At 45.3% G+C, this 14,019-nt stretch overlaps 2 non-coding genes across 2 annotated transcripts; both read left to right on the top strand.

Annotated features, from left to right (window-relative positions):
* Window positions 1–1,573: 1,573 nt before the first annotated feature.
* trnal-caa (transfer RNA leucine (anticodon CAA)) lies at window positions 1,574–1,655 on the top strand. The gene has a single exon. It is a non-coding gene; the product is annotated as a tRNA-Leu (tRNA).
* Window positions 1,656–8,279: 6,624 nt separating this feature from the next.
* On the top strand, window positions 8,280–8,361 carry trnal-cag (transfer RNA leucine (anticodon CAG)). Its single transcript has one exon. It is a non-coding gene; the product is annotated as a tRNA-Leu (tRNA).
* The last annotated feature ends 5,658 nt before the right edge of the window (window positions 8,362–14,019 follow it).

The following is a 14,019-nucleotide window of genomic DNA, read 5'->3' as shown; positions in this document are numbered from 1 at the left end:
TTTGCTTGAATAAACCTGCTCTGGTAGTGAAATGTAATGCAATTCCATTTAATTACAGTGCAAAGCGTTGTTAAATTTTTCTCCAACTTGGTTCTGATCATATGCCATTCTGTTGGAGAGTGCAGTTACCGCCTTCTGATCCTTCCACGAAAAGCAGTACCGCATTTGCCTTCCTTGCGCAGGCGGCACGGTTCAAAGACAGGAAAGAAGCAGATGCTCTGGTGTCACAGCGCACCACGAATTCCTGAACTTGTCTGTCTGTCAAATGTACCCCAAGGTCGTCTCAGAAAGACCTCATTTGGAAGCTGTCAATCGTTATTCAACGTGCGAGAATCGGCACCAGATATCCTGAATCATGTTTTGGAGCAATTCGCACGTTAGTGGCTCATTCAATCAGCAACAGCAATGAAAGAAATTGCACTCTCAGGAACCTTTCGACTTGCGTCGCTAGTATTAAGGTCCGCCCCTAGATTTAAGTCATGTTGGAACTGAAACGGAGGAATCGACAGAGAGGCTACAGAATGATAACGCATCCATTTGGTTTTCTTTTAATCACTGACGAGCAGGAAAATGTAAACGGGGAGGGCGTGTGGAGAAGTGAGGCAGTTGCAGCTCTGGTGAAATTCCTTCTTTGTGATTCACTCAGCAGCCAGAGACGTGAAGGTGACTCAGGCGTGAAAGCTCTTCACATCGAGAACAAAAAGCACTCAAGGGCAGTTAGCACCTCTTCTGGAGTGGGGGTGGGGTGAGGTAATTACCTTTTGACTTCTGTTGCTATGTTCAGAAACTGGCTTTTAGATTGAGGTGAACAGAAACTGCATTTCTAAAAAGCACCACGGAATTTAGCAAAATTTATTGAGTCGCTTCTCCTCGATTCCCACCCAGGTTTCCAACTCAGTTGGTATCCATGTGGCTCATGTCCAGGAGTGAACATCTCAGCAACAAATTGCACGGTTAAGGTAAAAGGCACGGAAAGTGGCATCTCGAACTGGCTCCGAGGTCAGAGCATTCTCACAATGTGATCTGTCGTTCTCGGATTGTAATGCTACCTCCGGTTTTAGGGTGGAGAACATTCTTTGGGACTCTTATTCTGGAAAAAAAAAACAGATACAGTGACAGAAACTATGCTGCAAGGTATGATGTGGAACACGGCCTGCTCAGGTATGTGCATTTTCCCTGTAGTCCGGTGTGTTTCGTGTTCCGTGTAAACGTGAAAGTCGTCCTGTTTCGAGCAATGGGTGAAATCATTTAGCAAAGCAAGAATGGAAATTCCAGTAATGTCAAGCAGCTCATGGTTATTTGAACAAATCATAAGCGAACCCATATTCTCACGCACTGACAGATACATTTGTAGTTGAAAAGAGTCTGAGAAGATAGACTCAGCTTACCATTGATTTTTGTCTGGATTGATGGGCTATCAATATCTGCTGCGAAATTGACATTGTAGCCGGGCACATCCCAGCAGCTGTGCGAGTCCGAGAGGAATCATGGAACCCTTTTCATGTGACTTTGCATCTGTTGTTATGCAGGAGCACAATTGGAGATACAAGTAAATGAGATGGTCCGGCCGGCTGGTAGTGTGGCCGAGCGGTCTAAGGCGCTGGATCCAAATTCCAGTTCCGAAAGGGGCGTGGGTTCGAATCCCACCACTGCCATTTCTGCTGATCAACTCCAACGCTGCAGCTTGTTAAAATGCTGTTTCGGTGCCCACTGTATATTGATGTTGAAAACAAAAGTTTCATGGGTTTGCTTCCCAGGGAATTAACTTTGGTGTGAGATACTGCCAAATATTTGAAAATGTCTCCACTGTCATGATCGTGTTCGCCTCCCGCGCGGAAAATCGCAAACAGTTCTGCCGTCCCAGGCAAGTTGAGCTTTTACTGGAACCGAATGGAGACTGTTATTTCATCGTTGTTGTGAAACGAAGTCCTCCGGTGACTCTACTCGTTGTTATTTGGGTTTCTAGCTAATGGGAAAATCGTTCCAATGAATTTCGATGTCATACCTTATTGAATTTCTCCCATTTCCTTCATTTCCGTCCTGGAAACATCGGAAGGGAAAGGTAATCTAATCGAGACTGTGATTGGTGAAATTCATTTTTACGGCCAATTCTTATTATGTTCTTTCTTTCTCTCGTTTCAGCATTGTCTGGAAAGTGGTGGTGCGCTAAGGCTGCAGTATGTTTGAAAGAGTCGTTTGGAAATGCCCTCTTGTTAGTTGTGAGATTACTTTATGACTCATGCCCTCGGACTGTATCACATTTAGCATTCATGCATCTCTGCGTCTGAAAATGCATGAGGTATGCCAGTTTTGTTTGTGTTCCATGTTAAATGCTTTCTGTTTTGCGATTCGCTCAACACATTTCGATTTAACAGGATTTCTGAGGTAACTTCCAGCAGCAAAAATCCTCAGCTGAAGATCTGGGAAAATTTCACAGAGTATGGTCAGTCGGAGCTAAAGTAAGAAAGTCGTTCCTTTTTTGCAGTGTTTCACAATACTACCTTTCCCGTGAGCAGTCGAACAGATTAAATGATTGTGCCACAGACTGCGATGGCAAACTCCGCTAAAAAGTAATCCTTTAAAGCCGGTGGAAGCAACATGACGTTATTGGGGTACACCGTGGAAAAAGATACTTCGGTGGACCTCGTCCATGCTCACCACATAGCCAAAATTAAACAAGTCCCGTTCCCCAGCATTTGACCCCAGTCCCTCTAAACGCATCCTATCCAGAAACTCACCCGATTACCTTTGCAATTTTCTGAGTGTAATAGCCTCCTCCACTTCCTCTGGTAGATCATTCCAAACACGCACAACCTTCTTTGTGGGAAATGTGCCTCAGGTCCTTTGTCACTTTCAGCCCACTCACCTTAAAGCTATGCTGTCGAGTTTTCAACTCACACCAACTTGGGTAAAGCACGTAAATACTCAGTTTACCACCCTTCCATAAGGTCATGTCGCAGCTGTTACGCTGCAGGGAAAGTCGTCCCAGCCTATTCCACCTCGCCCTACGGTACAAACATCGACGACATCTTTGTCTATATTTTGTCATCAATTTAACGTGTCTTTTTTTTACGTTTCCAAGATGTCGATTACGCTGGACAACAATGAGCTATTGGAAACAGAAAGGGGAGACGTAGAACGGATTCAACTTTCAGTGCTGGACGCCACGGAGCTGCAGCACATCCGGCTGTGGCTTGTTTCTGTCGTGTAGTGGTCATCACGTTCGCCTAACACGCGAAAGATCCCCAGTCCGGAACTGGGCAGAAACTGCTTTGTTCTTCAACTGCAGCCTTTTACATGGACAAGAGCTGAGCTTTCTTGCATGCTTTCCCATCTGCAAACCTGCCTTCGAATTTGCTTGAATAAACCTGCTCTGGTAGTGAAATGTAATGCAATTCCATTTAATTACAGTGCAAAGCGTTGTTAAATTTTTCTCCAACTTGGTTCTGATCATATGCCATTCTGTTGGAGAGTGCAGTTACCGCCTTCTGATCCTTCCACGAAAAGCAGTACCGCATTTGCCTTCCTTGCGCAGGCGGCACGGTTCAAAGACAGGAAAGAAGCAGATGCTCTGGTGTCACAGCGCACCACGAATTCCTGAACTTGTCTGTCTGTCAAATGTACCCCAAGGTCGTCTCAGAAAGACCTCATTTGGAAGCTGTCAATCGTTATTCAACGTGCGAGAATTGGCACCAGATATCCTGAATCATGTTTTGGAGCAATTCGCACGTTAGTGGCTCATTCAATCAGCAACAGCAATGAAAGAAATTGCACTCTCAGGAACCTTTCGACTTGCGTCGCTAGTATTAAGGTCCGCCCCTAGATTTAAGTCATGTTGGAACTGAAACGGAGGAATCGACAGAGAGGCTACAGAATGATATCGCATCCATTTGGTTTTCTTTTAATCACTGACGAGCAGGAAAATGTAAACGGGGAGGGCGTGTGGAGAAGTGAGGCAGTTGCAGCTCTGGTGAAATTCCTTCTTTGTGATTCACTCAGCAGCCAGAGACGTGAAGGTGACTCAGGCGTGAAAGCTCTTCACATCGAGAACAAAAAGCACTCAAGGGCAGTTAGCACCTCTTCTGGAGTGGGGGTGGGGTGAGGTAATTACCTTTTGACTTCTGTTGCTATGTTCAGAAACTGGCTTTTAGATTGAGGTGAACAGAAACTGCATTTCTAAAAGGCACCACGGAATTTAGCAAAATTTATTGAGTCGCTTCTCCTCGATTCCCACCCAGGTTTCCAACTCAGTTGGTATCCATGTGGCTCATGTCCAGGAGTGAACATCTCAGCAACAAATTGCACGGTTAAGGTAAAAGGCACGGAAAGTGGCATCTCGAACTGGCTCCGAGGTCAGAGCATTCTCACAATGTGATCTGTCGTTCTCGGATTGTAATGCTACCTCCGGTTTTAGGGTGGAGAACATTCTTTGGGACTCTTATTCTGGAAAAAAAAAACAGATACAGTGACAGAAACTATGCTGCACGGTATGATGTGGAACACGGCCTGCTCAGGTATGTGCATTTTCCCTGTAGTCCGGTGTGTTTCGTGTTCCGTGTAAACGTGAAAGTCGTCCTGTTTCGAGCAATGGGTGAAATCATTTAGCAAAGCAAGAATGGAAATTCCAGTAATGTCAAGCAGCTCATGGTTATTTGAACAAATCATAAGCGAACCCATATTCTCACGCACTGACAGATACATTTGTAGCTGAAAAGAGTCTGAGAAGATAGACTCAGCTTACCATTGATTTTTGTCTGGATTGATGGGCTATCAATATCTGCTGCGAAATTGACATTGTAGCCGGGCACATCCCAGCAGCTGTGCGAGTCCGAGAGGAATCATGGAACCCTTTTCATGTGACTTTGCATCTGTTGTTATGCAGGAGCACAATTGGAGATACAAGTAAATGAGGTGGCGCGGCCGGCTGGTAGTGTGGCCGAGCGGTCTAAGGCGCTGGATCCAGGTTCCCGTCTCGAAAGGGGCGTGGGTACGAATCCCACCACTGCCATTTCTGCTGATCAACTCCAACGCTGCAGCTTGTTAAAATGCTGTTTCGGTGCCCACTGTATATTGATGTTGAAAACAAAAGTATAATGGGTTTGCTTCCCAGGGAATTAACTTTGGTGTGAGATACTGCCAAATATTTGAAAATGTCTCCACTGTCATGATCGTGTTCGCCTCCCGCGCGGAAAATCGCAAACAGTTCTGCCGTCCCAGGCAAGTTGAGCTTTTTCTGGAACCGAATGGAGACTGTTATTTCATCGTGGTTGTGAAACGAAGTCCTCCGGTGACTCTACTCGTTGTTATTTGGGTTTCTAGCTAATGGGAAAATCGTTCCAGTGAATTTCGATGTCATACCTTATTGAATTTCTCCCATTTCCTTCATTTCCGTCCTGGAAACATCGGAAGGGAAAGGTAATCTAATCGAGACTGTGATTGGTGAAATTCATTTTTACGGCCAATTCTTATTATGTTCTTTCTTTCTCTCGTTTCAGCATTGTCTGGAAAGTGGTGGTGCGCTAAGGCTGCAGTATGTTTGAAAGAGTCGTTTGGAAATGCCCTCTTGTTAGTTGTGAGATTACTTTATGACTCATGCCCTCGGACTGTATCACATTTAGCATTCATGCATCTCTGCGTCTGAAAATGCATGAGGTATGCCAGTTTTGTTTGTGTTCCATGTTAAATGCTTTCTGTTTTGCGATTCGCTCAACACATTTCGATTTAACAGGATTTCTGAGGTAACTTCCAGCAGCAAAAATCCTCAGCTGAGGATCTGGGAAAATTTCACAGAGTATGGTCAGTCGGAGCTAAAGTAAGAAAGTCGTTCCTTTTTTGCAGTGTTTCACAATACTACCTTTCCCGTGAGCAGTCGAACAGATTAAATGATTGTGCCACAGACTGCGATGGCAAACTCCGCTAAAAAGTAATCCTTTAAAGCCGGTGGAAGCAACATGACGTTATTGGGGTACACCGTGGAAAAAGATACTTCGGTGGACCTCGTCCATGCTCACCACATTGCCAAAATTAAACAAGTCCCGTTCCCCAGCATTTGACCCCAATCCCTCTAAACGCATCCTGTCCAGACACTCACCCGATTACCTTTGCAATTTTCTGAGTGTAATAGCCTCCTCCACTTCCTCTGGTAGATCATTCCAAACACGCACAACCTTCTTTGTGGGAAATGTGCCTCAGGTCCTTTGTCACTTTCAGCCCACTCACCTTAAAGCTATGCTGTCGAGTTTTCAACTCACACCAACTTGGGTAAAGCACGTAAATACTCAGTTTACCACCCTTCCATAAGGTCATGTCGCAGCTGTTACGCTGCAGGGAAAGTCGTCCCAGCCTATTCCACCTCGCCCTACGGTACAAACATCGACGACATCTTTGTCTATATTTTGTCATCAATTTAACGTGTCTTTTTTTTTACGTTTCCAAGATGTCGATTACGCTGGACAACAACGAGCTATTGGAAACAGAAAGGGGAGACGTAGAACGGATTCAACTTTCAGTGCTGGACGCCACGGAGCTGCAGCACATCCGGCTGTGGCTTGTTTCTGTCGTGTAGTGGTCATCACGTTCGCCTAACACGCGAAAGATCCCCAGTCCGGAACTGGGCAGAAACTGCTTTGTTCTTCAACTGCAGCCTTTTACATGGACAAGAGCTGAGCTTTCTTGCATGCTTTCCCATCTGCAAACCTGCCTTCGAATTTGCTTGAATAAACCTGCTCTGGTAGTGAAATGTAATGCAATTCCATTTAATTACAGTGCAAAGCGTTGTTAAATTTTTCTCCAACTTGGTTCTGATCATATGCCATTCTGTTGGAGAGTGCAGTTACCGCCTTCTGATCCTTCCACGAAAAGCAGTACCGCATTTGCCTTCCTTGCGCAGGCGGCACGGTTCAAAGACAGGAAAGAAGCAGATGCTCTGGTGTCACAGCGCACCACGAATTCCTGAACTTGTCTGTCTGTCAAATGTACCCCAAGGTCGTCTCAGAAAGACCTCATTTGGAAGCTGTCAATCGTTATTCAACGTGCGAGAATTGGCACCAGATATCCTGAATCATGTTTTGGAGCAATTCGCACGTTAGTGGCTCATTCAATCAGCAACAGCAATGAAAGAAATTGCACTCTGAGGAACCTTTCGACTTGCGTCGCTAGTATTAAGGTCCGCCCCTAGATTTAAGTCATGTTGGAACTGAAACGGAGGAATCGACAGAGAGGCTACAGAATGATATCGCATCCATTTGGTTTTCTTTTAATCACTGACGAGCAGGAAAATGTAAACGGGGAGGGCGTGTGGAGAAGTGAGGCAGTTGCAGCTCTGGTGAAATTCCTTCTTTGTGATTCACTCAGCAGCCAGAGACGTGAAGGTGACTCAGGCGTGAAAGCTCTTCACATCGAGAACAAAAAGCACTCAAGGGCAGTTAGCACCTCTTCTGGAGTGGGGGTGGGGTGAGGTAATTACCTTTTGACTTCTGTTGCTATGTTCAGAAACTGGCTTTTAGATTGAGGTGAACAGAAACTGCATTTCTAAAAAGCACCACGGAATTTAGCAAAATTTATTGAGTCGCTTCTCCTCGATTCCCACCCAGGTTTCCAACTCAGTTGGTATCCATGTGGCTCATGTCCAGGAGTGAACATCTCAGCAACAAATTGCACGGTTAAGGTAAAAGGCACGGAAAGTGGCATCTCGAACTGGCTCCGAGGTCAGAGCATTCTCACAATGTGATCTGTCGTTCTCGGATTGTAATGCTACCTCCGGTTTTAGGGTGGAGAACATTCTTTGGGACTCTTATTCTGAAAAAAAAAACAGATACAGTGACAGAAACTATGCTGCACGGTATGATGTGGAACACGGCCTGCTCAGGTATGTGCATTTTCCCTGTAGTCCGGTGTGTTTCGTGTTCCGTGTAAACGTGAAAGTCGTCCTGTTTCGAGCAATGGGTGAAATCATTTAGCAAAGCAAGAATGGAAATTCCAGTAATGTCAAGCAGCTCATGGTTATTTGAACAAATCATAAGCGAACCCATATTCTCACGCACTGACAGATACATTTGTAGCTGAAAAGAGTCTGAGAAGATAGACTCAGCTTACCATTGATTTTTGTCTGGATTGATGGGCTATCAATATCTGCTGCGAAATTGACATTGTAGCCGGGGACATCCCAGCAGCTGTGCGAGTCCGAGAGGAATCATGGAACCCTTTTCATGTGACTTTGCATCTGTTGTTATGCAGGAGCACAATTGGAGATACAAGTAAATGAGGTGGCGCGGCCGGCTGGTAGTGTGGCCGAGCGGTCTAAGGCGCTGGATCCAGGTTCCAGTCTCGAAAGGGGCGTGGGTTCGAATCCCACCACTGCCATTTCTGCTGATCAACTCCAACGCTGCAGCTTGTTAAAATGCTGTTTCGGTGCCCACTGTATATTGATGTTGAAAACAAAAGTATAATGGGTTTGCTTCCCAGGGAATTAACTTTGGTGTGAGATCCTGCCAAATACTTGAAAATGTCTCCACTGTCATGATCGTGTTCGCCTCCCGCGCGGAAAATCGCAAACAGTTCTGCCGTCCCAGGCAAGTTGAGCTTTTACTAGAACCGAATGGAGACTGTTATTTCATCGTTGTTGTGAAATGAAGTCCTCCGGTGACTCTACTCGTTGTTATTTGGGTTTCTAGCTAATGGGAAAATCGTTCCAATGAATTTCGATGTCATACCTGATTGAATTTCTCCCATTTCCTTCATTTCCGTCCTGGAAACATCGGAAGGGAAAGGTAATCTAATCGAGACTGTGATTGGTGAAATTCATTTTTTACGGCCAATTCTTATTATTTTCTTTCTTTCTCTCGTTTCAGCATTGTCTGGAAAGTGGTGGTGCGCTAAGGCTGCAGTATGTTTGAAAGAGTCGTTTGGAAATGCCCTCTTGTTAGTTGTGAGATTACTTTATGACTCATGCCCTCGGACTGTATCACATTTAGCATTCATGCATCTCTGCGTCTGAAAATGCATGAGGTATGCCAGTTTTGTTTGTGTTCCGTGTTAAATGCTTTCTGTTTTGCGATTCGCTCAACACATTTCGATTTAACAGGATTTCTGAGGTAACTTCCAGCAGCAAAAATCCTCAGCTGAGGATCTGGGAAAATTTCACAGAGTATGGTCAGTCGGAGCTAAAGTAAGGAAGTCGTTCCTTTTGTGCAGTGTTTCACAATACTACCTTTCCCGTGAGCAGTCGAACAGACTAAATGATTGTGCCACAGACTGCGATGGCAAACTCCGCTAAAAAGTAATCCTTTAAAGCCGGTGGAAGCAACATGACGTTATTGGGGTACACCGTGGAAAAAGATACTTCGGTGGACCTCGTCCATGCTCACCACATTGCCAAAATTAAACAAGTCCCGTTCACCAGCATTTGACCCCAATCCCTCTAAACGCATCCTATCCAGAAACTCACCCGATTATCTTTGCAATTTTCTGAGTGTAATAGCCACCTCCACTTCCTCTGGAAGATCATTCCAAACACGCACAACATTCTTTGTGGGAAATGTGCCTCAGGTCCTTTGTCACTTTCAGCCCACTCACCTTAAAGCTATGCTGTCGAGTTTTCAACTCACACCAACTTGGGTAAAGCACGTAAATACTCAGTTTACCACCCTTCCATAAGGTCATGTCGCAGCTGTTACGCTGCAGGGAAAGTCGTTCCAGCCTATTCCACCTCGCCCTACGGTACAAACATCGACGACATCTTTGTCTATATTTTGTCATCAATTTAACGTGTCTTTTTTTTTACGTTTCCAAGATGTCGATTACGCTGGACAACAACGAGCTATTGGAAACAGAAAGGGGAGACGTAGAACGGATTCAACTTTCAGTGCTGGACGCCACGGAGCTGCAGCACATCCGGCTGTGGCTTGTTTCTGTCGTGTAGTGGTCATCACGTTCGCCTAACACGCGAAAGATCCCCAGTCCGGAACTGGGCAGAAACTGCTTTGTTCTTCAACTGCAGCCTTTTACATGGACAAGAGCTGAGCTTTCTTGCATGCTTTCCCATCTGCAAACCTGCCTTCGAATTTGCTGGAATAAACCTGCTCTGGTAGTGAAATGTAATGCAATTCCATTTAATTACAGTGCAAAGCGTTGTTAAATTTTTCTCCAACCTGGTTCTGATCATATGCCATTCTGTTGGAGAGTGCAGTTACCACCTTTTGATCCTTCCACGAAAAGCAGTATCGCATTTGCCTTCCTTGCGCAGGCGGCACGGTTCAAAGACAGGAAAGAAGCAGATGCTCAGGTGTCACAGCGCACCACGAATTCCTGAACTTGTCTGTCTGTCAAATGTACCCCAAGGTCGTCTCAGAAAGACCTCATTTGGAAGCTGTCAATCGTTATTCAACGTGCGAGAATTGGCACCAGATATCCTGAATCATGTTTTGGAGCAATTCGCACGTTAGTGGCTCATTCAATCAGCAACAGCAATGAAAGAAATTGCACTATCAGGAACCTTTCGACTTGCGCATTCACAGCGTCGCTAGTATTAAGGTCCGCCCCTAGATTTAAGTCATGTTGGAACTGAAACGGAGGAATCGACAGAGAGGCTACGGAATGATATCGCATCCATTTGGTTTTCTTTTAATCACTGACGAGCAGGAAAATGTAAACGGGGAGGGCGTGTGGAGAAGTGAGGCAGTTGCAGCTCTGGTGAAATTCCTTCTTTGTGATTCACTCAGCAGCCAGAGACGTGAAGGTGACTCAGGCGTGAAAGCTCTTCACATCGAGAACAAAAAGCACTCAAGGGCAGTTAGCACCTCTTCTGGAGTGGGGGTGGGGTGAGGTAATTACCTTTTGACTTCTGTTGCTATGTTCAGAAACTGGCTTTTAGATTGAGGTGAACAGAAACTGCATTTCTAAAAAGCACCACGGAATTTAGCAAAATTTATTGAGTCGCTTCTCCTCGATTCCCACCCAGGTTTCCAACTCAGTTGGTATCCATGTGGCTCATGTCCAGGAGTGAACATCTCAGCAACAAATTGCACGGTTAAGGTAAAAGGCACGGAAAGTGGCATCTCGAACTGGCTCCGAGGTCAGAGCATTCTCACAATGTGATCTGTCGTTCTCGGATTGTAATGCTACCTCCGGTTTTAGGGTGGAGAACATTCTTTGGGACTCTTATTCTGAAAAAAAAAAACAGATACAGTGACAGAAACTATGCTGCACGGTATGATGTGGAACACGGCCTGCTCAGGTATGTGCATTTTCCCTGTAGTCCGGTGTGTTTCGTGTTCCGTGTAAACGTGAAAGTCGTCCTGTTTCGAGCAATGGGTGAAATCATTTAGCAAAGCAAGAATGGAAATTCCAGTAATGTCAAGCAGCTCATGGTTATTTGAACAAATCATAAGCGAACCCATATTCTCACGCACTGACAGATACATTTGTAGCTGAAAAGAGTCTGAGAAGATAGACTCAGCTTACCATTGATTTTTGTCTGGATTGATGGGCTATCAATATCTGCTGCGAAATTGACATTGTAGCCGGGGACATCCCAGCAGCTGTGCGAGTCCGAGAGGAATCATGGAACCCTTTTCATGTGACTTTGCATCTGTTGTTATGCAGGAGCACAATTGGAGATACAAGTAAATGAGGTGGCGCGGCCGGCTGGTAGTGTGGCCGAGCGGTCTAAGGCGCTGGATCCAGGTTCCCGTCTCGAAAGGGGCGTGGGTTCGAATCCCACCACTGCCATTTCTGCTGATCAACTCCAACGCTGCAGCTTGTTAAAATGCTGTTTCGGTGCCCACTGTATATTGATGTTGAAAACAAAAGTATAATGGGTTTGCTTCCCAGGGAATTAACTTTGGTGTGAGATCCTGCCAAATATTTGAAAATCTCTCCACTGTCATGATCGTGTTCGCCTCCCGCGCGGAAAATCGCAAACAGTTCTGCCGTCACCGGCAAGTTGAGCTTTTACTGGAACCGAATGGAGACTGTTATTTCATCGTTGTTGTGAAATGAAGTCCTCCGGTGACTCTACTCGTTGTTATTTGGGTTTCTAGCTAATGGGAAAATCGTTCCAATGAATTTCGATGTCATACCTGATTGAATTTCTCCCATTTCCTTCATTTCCGTCCTGGAAACATCGGAAGGGAAAGGTAATCTAATCGAGACTGTGATTGGTGAAATTCATTTTTTACGGCCAATTCTTATTATTTTCTTTCTTTCTCTCGTTTCAGCATTGTCTGGAAAGTGGTGGTGCGCTAAGGCTGCAGTATGTTTGAAAGAGTCGTTTGGAAATGCCCTCTTGTTAGTTGTGAGATTACTTTATGACTCATGCCCTCGGACTGTATCACATTTAGCATTCATGCATCTCTGCGTCTGAAAATGCATGAGGTATGCCAGTTTTGTTTGTGTTCCGTGTTAAATGCTTTCTGTTTTGCGATTCGCTCAACACATTTCGATTTAACAGGATTTCTGAGGTAACTTCCAGCAGCAAAAATCCTCAGCTGAGGATCTGGGAAAATTTCACAGAGTATGGTCAGTCGGAGCTAAAGTAAGGAAGTCGTTCCTTTTGTGCAGTGTTTCACAATACTACCTTTCCCGTGAGCAGTCGAACAGACTAAATGATTGTGCCACAGACTGCGATGGCAAACTCCGCTAAAAAGTAATCCTTTAAAGCCGGTGGAAGCAACATGACGTTATTGGGGTACACCGTGGAAAAAGATACTTCGGTGGACCTCGTCCATGCTCACCACATTGCCAAAATTAAACAAGTCCCGTTCCCCAGCATTTGACCCCAATCCCTCTAAACGCATCCTATCCAGAAACTCACCCGATTACCTTTGCAATTTTCTGAGTGTAATAGCCTCCTCCACTTCCTCTGGAAGATCATTCCAAACACGCACAACATTCTTTGTGGGAAATGTGCCTCAGGTCCTTTGTCACTTTCAGCCCACTCACCTTAAAGCTATGCTGTCGAGTTTTCAACTCACACCAACTTGGGTAAAGCACGTAAATACTCAGTTTACCACCCTTCCATAAGGTCATGTCGCAGCTGTTACGCTGCAGGGAAAGTCGTCCCAGCCTATTCCACCTCGCCCGACGGTACAAACATCGACGACATCTTTGTCTATATTTTGTCATCAATTTAACGTGTCTTTTTTTTTACGTTTCCAAGATGTCGATTACGCTGGACAACAACGAGCTATTGGAAACAGAAAGGGGAGACGTAGAACGGATTCAACTTTCAGTGCTGGACGCCACGGAGCTGCAGCACATCCGGCTGTGGCTTGTTTCTGTCGTGTAGTGGTCATCACGTTCGCCTAACACGCGAAAGATCCCCAGTCCGGAACTGGGCAGAAACTGCTTTGTTCTTCAACTGCAGCCTTTTACATGGACAAGAGCTGAGCTTTCTTGCATGCTTTCCCATCTGCAAACCTGCCTTCGAATTTGCTGGAATAAACCTGCTCTGGTAGTGAAATGTAATGCAATTCCATTTAATTACAGTGCAAAGCGTTGTTAAATTTTTCTCCAACCTGGTTCTGATCATATGCCATTCTGTTGGAGAGTGCAGTTACCGCCTTTTGATCCTTCCACGAAAAGCAGTACCGCATTTGCCTTCCTTGCGCAGGCGGCACGGTTCAAAGACAGGAAAGAAGCAGATGCTCTGGTGTCACAGCGCACCACGAATTCCTGAACTTGTCTGTCTGTCAAATGTACCCCAAGGTCGTCTCAGAAAGACCTCATTTGGAAGCTGTCAATCGTTATTCAACGTGCGAGAATTGGCACCAGATATCCTGAATCATGTTTTGGAGCAATTCGCACGTTAGTGGCTCATTCAATCAGCAACAGCAATGAAAGAAATTGCACTCTCAGGAACCTTTCGACTTGCGCATTCACAGCGTCGCTAGTATTAAGGTCCGCCCCTAGATTTAAGTCATGTTGGAACTGAAACGGAGGAATCGACAGAGAGGCTACAGAATGATATCGCATCCATTTGGTTTTCTTTTAATCACTGACGAGCAGGAAAATGTAAACGGG

The sequence above is a fragment of the Chiloscyllium plagiosum genome, unplaced genomic scaffold (genome assembly GCF_037043375.1).
Source record: "Chiloscyllium plagiosum isolate Xiang-an unplaced genomic scaffold, Cpla_swu_hap1 HiC_scaffold_51, whole genome shotgun sequence".
Lineage (NCBI taxonomy): Eukaryota > Metazoa > Chordata > Chondrichthyes > Orectolobiformes > Hemiscylliidae > Chiloscyllium > Chiloscyllium plagiosum.
This window is presented reverse-complemented; position numbering and strand designations above follow the sequence as displayed.